We start from the raw sequence: 8,456 nt of genomic DNA on the forward strand, positions 1-8,456 counted from the left end.
AAGGGGCAATGCAATATCTTTCATTGTTCTATTCCATTACAGCAAGTCAATATTACAGACCCCAGCTTATAGATACTGAAGGAAGAAATAGTGAGACTGGAACAGTAAAATTTCTCTGAGCTGGAGAAAGAGAGAAACTGGAATGATATCTATCCCATGGGAAATTCAGAAGTGAAAGTCACCAAGGTTAACAAGCAGTGTTCAATGGCTATTTAGAAAACACAACTAGAATAATAAGAATGAAAAAAGCAAATTTACTTCATAATCTTATTTAATTGTCTAAACATGGAATTATTTATTTAGTTCTTTTAATACTATGTATTTTTCCTTGCTGGTATGAGTGACTGGGATATACTGCATGACACAGACTGTGCAGCATCAGGGGCAGTTCAGAGCAACACCTCTGACAGCAGTGAACTATCACAGACTTTCTTATCAACTACCTAATTATCTTGGATCTCCATCTTATCATTGTACTGCCCTCATTTACCCCAAACCAAATTACAGCCTGGAAGGAGACTGCAGTGGTGATTTGTGCACTTTATCTGATGAACAGTTACATCATGTGGTCAACTCTGGAAAGGGTTCAAGAGAAATTAAGACAGAACCTTGTATAATTGCCCATTCATAAAGAAAACATGTCAGAACAATGTCACTGATGTTTTGCCTGGGGAGAAAGGGATCCAAGGCCCTGACAATGCACCTAATGACTTTTGCATTCCCACGGTTCTTATACCATTCCTCTTCTTTGTATTTTCAATAAGCAAATGCAGAGTTGCTTCACATTCTCATTTTCAAGAACCCTGGGTATATGTAGACTCCACCTACTTGGAGGCCCCATTCTATTGCCATAATTATATATACATTAATTTATTAAATTATAACTACTAATTATAGTTATTAATTTAATTAGTCATTAAATTGTATCTTTTTCTGAATAGGCATTGGATCATTTCACAAATGAAAAATAATTAGCGTCTACATCATAAAAGGTGAATAAAAAAGAGAAGTATAGATATATGCAGATTCCTTGGGAAACGAACATAACTTGCATTGTACAAGCACTGCAATGCCTTCTGCAGAAAGCCTGCAGTGCATGTTGGGCTGAGTCCCTGGATTTTTTGGGCTTTTAAAAAATCTGTTCCTAGATTTAATTGCTAAAAAAAGAAGCCAGAAAATATTAAGCAACTATATTCAGAACAGAAGGCACAAAATATTGCCATATTGTGTTTCTTATAATCTTAGTTAGTTTATTAATTTTCTTAAGAACTTGCTTTAATAACTGTGATTTTCTGAAATTATAAGAAGCTGAAATGCTTTTTAAGTCATTTATGTCTTACATTCTGTCTACATTTCGTCAGAGTAGCCTGAAGTAAATTAGAGAAAAAACAGAAAAGTGTTTTAAAACTAGCATAGTAAGGCTGCTGTAAGATATTTCAATATTTATTGAATGCATATGGAGATGGCTGATGACAGACATAAAGATGTTTGGATAAATGATGTGAGGCTTAACAGGCCACACAGAGCAGTGTCTCAACAATTAAAGCTTCTTCTGACTCCTCCATTGATGATTAAGCAATCAGGTTCTGCAATCAGTGGAGTTGTTCTGCTTTAGAAGCTTCCAACTGTGAACTTTCTCCTTTATCTGAATTCACTTTTCTCAAAATTACAGGCAGGGCTGTTTATTTCACTTAAATCTAGATATATTTTAAAAATTAGGTAAGTCTGAGTAAGTGTAAAAAGGAACAGCTCTTTGATCTGGTTTGAAAGGGCTGTCTTGTGGAGGTGACTCTTTCTCTTGCTCTTAAAGAATACTAGATTTAATACAGGTTTAATTCATACTGTGTATATTGCATGTGATTCTACTGTTCGTATTTTATCTAAATAATAGCAGTCCAAATAATAGCAAACGAAAAGAGAAATGGCACAAAAAGAGAATGCGAAGAGAAAGTATTTGTACAACCCATGCCTCAGTGGAAATCCAGTTTGGACTATTTTCTGAAATAACCATCCCTCACTCCCAGCTGAGGAGCTTTTCATTTGTCATTTCTGTGTCATGGTGAGATAGACAAAACCTTTGGGGGAAGGATGTTATCCTCATCTCTTGCATGTGATGACACAACCTAGCTGCTGCTATTTGCTCTTAGAAGAAGCAAGATTATTTCCATTTCCAGAATCCTGTATTAGTGATGAAAAATGGCCACATTTCAAAACCCTTCTGCTCTTTTTGATCCCTCCTCCTAAGTTTTCTTTTTTGTGATGACCTCAGAAGTTGTGAATTCTGCATGAGAAAGCAGAGAGGGAGAGTAACTGCTTTGGGATAGTCACAAGCAACTGGACTCCACAGATTAGTTAGCATTCTGATGATAATACGTGGCAGGTAAATGAAAAGCCTGGTTTGCCGGAAGGGAACTAGTTTCTCGGAATTTGAAGTGCACTTTATGATTCTCTGCAATACCAGATCAGTAGCCATAACACAGAACTGCCTGCAGTCCCTTCACCACAGACCTCTACAGTATTCATCTCAAACACAGCGCCCATCATTCCTGTCTTGTAGCTGCCAAGCCATTTCCAACCTACAGTCACAAAACCCTCTGCCAGGTTCCTCTGTCCTGTCCTGCATCTCTCCACATATTTCTGTTCTGGAATCTTCACAAAGTTCTGCTTGTGCCATTCCCATTACACCGTTGCCTGGCCTTTGTAGGCCTGGGCACTCCCAAGGATATCTGCTCTCAGTCGTGTTCTGGGGTTCCCCATTACAGACTGCAGTATCCCCAGATTCTCCATCAGTTTCTGATCCCAGCATCAAAATCAGCCAGTAGGAGTGCCTTTAGTTTCCTGGCACTATCCCATTCTCTGAGGAGTACAGCCTTGGGGTAGGATGCAGAAATTCACTGATTATGATCTTTTGGTCCATTTCCTTTCTTCCCTTCATTGGCTCCTTCTTGCCTCAAGGCCCTCACTGCTCCATCTTGGGAATGACTTTACAGCCTCATCCACCTCCTCATTACAAATCCAGTGGGGTTTTGACCTCACACAAGAGAGTCATCTGATGCAGACAGTGATAACCTTCCTGGTGCTGCCAATTGTCCCGAGCTTCACTGGACCGGAGAGCTGCTTTTACTGGATTTCATGCACCAGCTCTTTCACCCTGATGAGGGAGAAAGCATACATTAACTAGTCTGCTTTATCCCCCTCCCTCAGCCCAGCCTGAGAGCAGTGGCCCATGTGCTGTTCTGCCTTGGGTATTTTCATCGTCTTTGCACCACACTGAGTCGTGTTGCAGAATTTGCTAAGGAAGGAATATGTGAAATACTGAGTCACAATCCCTAGAAAGAGAAATTATTGCTCTAACTGGTTTATCCAACTGTTTCAGTGTATTCATCTTTCTCATATCCTGCTCATTCTCCGCCATTGTATGGACAGGGAAATCCATTTCCACTGTTCTTTTCTTTTCTACCTTGGAGCCTCAGCTTCAAACAAGTCCAAGGGCAGTCCTTTGGACTACACTAAAACCCACTCCCTTGCCTACAGAAATGAGCCTGTATCTCTTAGTCTGGCTAGAAAAGCACAGCCTTAGGCAGGAATCTGTTTTCCACTGCAGTCAGAGTGACAATCAACAGAAAGGACCATGAGGATTCCAGGGAAGGACCAGGTCATGTTAAGTGAGATTTTGGAATGGGGGTCATTCCTCTTCAGAAGTAAGAAGTGAGGTTAGCCTAATAATGTGCAGGCCAGGAGAGCCAAAGCAAAGAAAGAGTTTTAAATACATCCAACTTAGGCCCAATATCCAACAACATTTAAAACAAAACAGTTTATTGAGGATAGATTTCAAAAGTGTAGTACAATCAATGGGGTGGCAATGCTGGCAAAGGGTGATTTAATTCTAGGAACAGAGATGAAGCAGGGTAGAAAAAAGTAATTATTAATTTAATTCTTTCAACCTTTTTTTCTCTATTGTGCGGGATGCATACAAATTGAAATTTTCACACATACTTGCATTCACACATACAAAACAGAGAACAGCCAAAGAAATATGTATACAAGGTCTGAGATGGTCAGATAAATATTCTGTTACTGTCAGCCACTCAGAGAAAAAAAAAACATTAGGCAGACAGTCTGGTTTTCCATATTTATTTTTCTTTTTAAAAACATTTTTGCAGTTTGATTTTAAGAACTCTTCAGGGACAGAGTGGTGTTTAAAGAGTAGTTCTTAAATATTTTTTTTAACTTAAATCTTTCTTTTCAAAGCTTAAATCTTCTCATTTTGCATTTCACCCTTTTCCTATTTTAATTATATATACTTTGCTAGGGAACATATGTAACCACAAACAAAGCAAAACAGGAGTCAGAACTCTCTGTACTCGAGCAGGGATTGTGTAGTCACTGTTTCTTTTCAAGGCCATGGCTTCTTTTGAATTTGGAGTATCTGTCACTCAGTAAAGAGCAGTCCAGCCTTCCTCTGTCCCACCCCAATCCTTTGTTTCTGCTGGCTCACTGCAGAGTAGCATTTGTGTGACTGCACAGTCAACTGCATCAAAAACTCACCTAATAGAAAAGTGACCTAATAAAAGCATGTTTAAAATTATTTTGTCACCTAATACACCCCACTAACTGAGCCACACCAGCACTAGTGTCAGCAAGGGAAAAGATGTAGGAGCAAACATCCAGTGGCAGGAACCCTTGCTGAGGCAGAGTGTGAGCTTATGCCAGAATGAATATGTCATCACGACCTCAGTCATAGTAAGAGTTTTCACATCTAGCATTTATTTACTTACCTACTTCAGTGAAATAAAGAATTTCAGAGGTGCAGGTGAGGACTTGAAAGTATCCCACACTCCCTGTGAGGAATGCAGAACACCTTTGAAGTACAATCTTATGCTGATTTGGGTACAGATTACTTCAGATGCAGAGATCTCTGTAGGGAATATGCCCCTTGAAGCTGCTTTACTAATTGCTCTGCAGGACTGAAAATTCCACTTTCCAGTCCCACTCCCTCTTACCCTTTCTGATGCAGATTGTTGAAGCTTCAGTCCTACTCCTGTGTTAGATTATATACCTCCTGACACCCAGTGTATTGAACTGGGTATTATTACACCATTCAGTAGGAGCCAGCAGAGCAGAAATTAATTTGACAGCCAAACACATTATTTATTTGTTGAACATAACATTCAACAATTCCACTCAATGGGTATTTCTGAAAAATTGATCTTCTAACTTCCTGAAGTATATTTCTAATGAGCACTTCCTGGGCTGAATGTAAAATCTTCTCAAGCAGGAAAAAAGATGGCTGAATGTCTTGGACAGCAAGCTGAAACTCACCTAAGACCTGGTGTAGAAATCTCAATGCCTATAAATCAGAAAATATATATATTCTTGCCTGTGCTTAAGTCTGTAGTAGCCATCTGAGTCCCAGGCTAATTATTATCTTGATTTGATGAGCTAATTTCCTGGCTTTTGGGCATCTTGAAAATGCCCAAAGGGGAAAAAAGGGGAAAAAACCCCACAAGCAAGAAATTACAACCACCCCCCAAGACCACCAAAAAACCCTCCAAACAAAACCAACACAAATGAAAATCAACACAAAATCAAACATAATGAAAGTCAAATCTAAGGGATCTTAACATAAATCTGTACGTAAATTTCAGCGTATGAAAGAAATTTAGTATAGCAAATAATAGTTGGGTTTAAATGTGAGTTTGAAAATAACTAGAAAATTGTCTTCTACACTATGTGGTGAAAAGTCATCATCAGAGTTCTAAAACGCAGTCTGGACAGAGATTTAATTAGAGTGGGCATTTTGGTCTGGCAAAGTCAGTGTCAAAGGTTAATAAGACATGAGATGGATTTTTTCCTCCATAGAATAGGTGCTTTGCAAGCTGAGCTGTTTCTACATTGATGTTGTTAGATCACCATCTAGAGGTCATTTAAAACACATGCTTTTCATTCGAACTGGATTTAAAAAATAAATTATTTCTACTTACTAAGGCTGTTTAGGCCAAACAGCACAAATTACTTATAATTGCTTAAGCACTGAAGTGAGAAATTCATTATATTTTCCACTCCACTTCTACCGGTTTTATAGAACACTTCTTGTTCAGTTTAAGTTAGTTGTCAGATACGGAAATATTCAGGATTAAGTGGGATTTTTTCACATTAGCTAGTGTCCTATTGTTACTCTCCTATCCCCTTCATTCTCTTTTTTACCTTTCAGCAGAGACATACTTTTTTTTCAATTATTCCCAAAAGCTTTCACACTCTTTCCTTGTTTTGGGGTCTTCTTAGCTACACAGGGTGAAAGTCCACAGTGTTTCTGCCTAACAAACATGCAACACCTTTGTATGTCAGATGGTGTCATGATGTCACAATGTGCCCCAAACAAGACTGTGGTGGTAGTTATGTCCAGACTCCATTACCTGAAAAGCGTCTTGTGCTAGACAGCAAAATAAGATGGGGGTCAATGCCAACCTGATAATTTTCCTGGGGTTTGCCATCTATCTGATGAGTTTGTTCCCAGGCACTTACTGCTCAGTACCAGTGAAAAGTCCAAGCATGATTCGCACTGCCGAGAATGAACAGGAAGAAGAGAGCAGTCCAACAGCAGGTGAGAGGATGGGCTGAAGAGAGAAGATGAGAAATAAGGGGCTTGGAGAGCAGCTAAGGGCAGGAAATGAGATTAGGTGGGGACACCAAAGAAAAAAAATTTCTTTTTGTATAAAGAAAATCAGAGGAGGAACAACAAGATATATGTCAAGGCGAAGTGGAGGTCAGATGATCCCTAAGGAATAGGGAGCCTGCAAAGGAGTGGGATAGCAAGGCCATCCCACAGGCCTAAACAGGACAGGCCTGGGGATACCAGCCAGGGTCAGATAAGAGGTCACCAGGGAGGTCCATAGTGTTGAGACAAGTTTTAGTTCAAGGAAGAATACCAGTCAGTGTGAGGACCAAACCCAGCGATGATGACCAGGGTCAGACACCTCCAGTGAGGGCCCAACCCTACTCTCACACGGGGCAGAGGACATGAGGGACACACAAGTTCAGGCCAGTCATAGCTGCTAAGGCCTCTTAGATCACCTGCAGCCCTGACTGCAGCCTCCTGTCTCAGCTGTCCCAAACATCCTACCGAGATCTGAAAGGAAAGGTTCAGGACACTCCTGGAGACCAGGGTGAAATAATGAAAGAAAATAGAGTCAGACACAGTCCTATGACTACCAAGTAAGCCTGTAGTGACGAGACACATTCAAGGTCAAAGCAGGAGGTCAATTTGCAGGTCAGGATCCACAATAGCAGAGTCCAGGCACAGCTGTGATAGAGATGGAGCTGGAGATAAGTATATTTACAGCAGACCACAAATAGAGATCTGAGACCCAGACTGGAGCTTAAATGCAGTTCTCAGACCTATGGAATTCAGGTAAAGTCTCCAGCCAAGGCTTTAAGGACTATTACAGCTTACTGCTTATGGCCCTGAAAAGATAAAAGAATGTATCTGGGGTAACTTTTGTAAGGAAAATACAGGAAAGGAGAAAAACATGAGATGCAAAGTGGAGTGAGGAAAAAGTGATTACTAAAAGAAAATATTTCAAAATCAGAATCACAGAAACAAGAAAAGGACAAAAGAAGCAGAGGGAGGAAAGAGGTACAAATGAAAAGCTGCTTGGAGTGAAGGAGGAAATGGACATACAGTGAAGGTGAAGAGAATTTGAAAGTTCAGAAAGCAGGGAGAATAAAATAGGAGGGACAGAGAGGTAAAAAGCCTTCAAGTATTAAAGAAGTGAGCAAGAAGAAAGCTTATGTTGTTCCCCTTTTCCCTCATTTACAGGCTGGGAGGAAATGGAGGAGTCATTTGTGGCCTCATCAACAGGGGAAGGAATGGAGGTGATCGATATGGTGGAGCATGAGGGCTCAGAGATACTGAACAATTCAGCAGTGAAGGATCTGCTCCTGGATCTGGCTCTTCTCCTCAGGACTGTTTTTTGGGTTTTTTTATGCATGAGCTAGAGCTTGAAATAATTTCTGTGATCATGAATGATGACAATTTGAACATCTCCCTGTGTTTCATGATCACCTTCTGGACAATACAGCTTTTCTTCACCAACCATATCCCAGAGAACTGAACTAGAACACTGGAGACAAGGGCAAGGACCCTGTGCACATACTGAAAGTGTTTTTTCCTTTCTTCTTTCTCGTTTCTTGAGAAACAAACAAACAAAAAAATAAATAAATAATAAATTCTCAGTAATTTTTTCTAAGCCAGACTTCCCTTCTTGCACTTCCCATATGTTCTTTGCGTAAAAACATCATAGCTAATAATAAGAATTATTAAACTCACCAATTTCACCAGTGACCCTGTTTTTAAACAGAATATTATTAAATCAAACATATATTGAAAGAACAAGAAAAAATAAAGCATATTCCAGGGAACTGTACCTCCCCAAATACTTAACAAGGTAGATACA

This window comes from Agelaius phoeniceus, chromosome 2 (genome assembly GCF_051311805.1).
Source record: "Agelaius phoeniceus isolate bAgePho1 chromosome 2, bAgePho1.hap1, whole genome shotgun sequence".
In the NCBI taxonomy this organism is placed as follows: Eukaryota; Metazoa; Chordata; class Aves; order Passeriformes; family Icteridae; genus Agelaius; species Agelaius phoeniceus.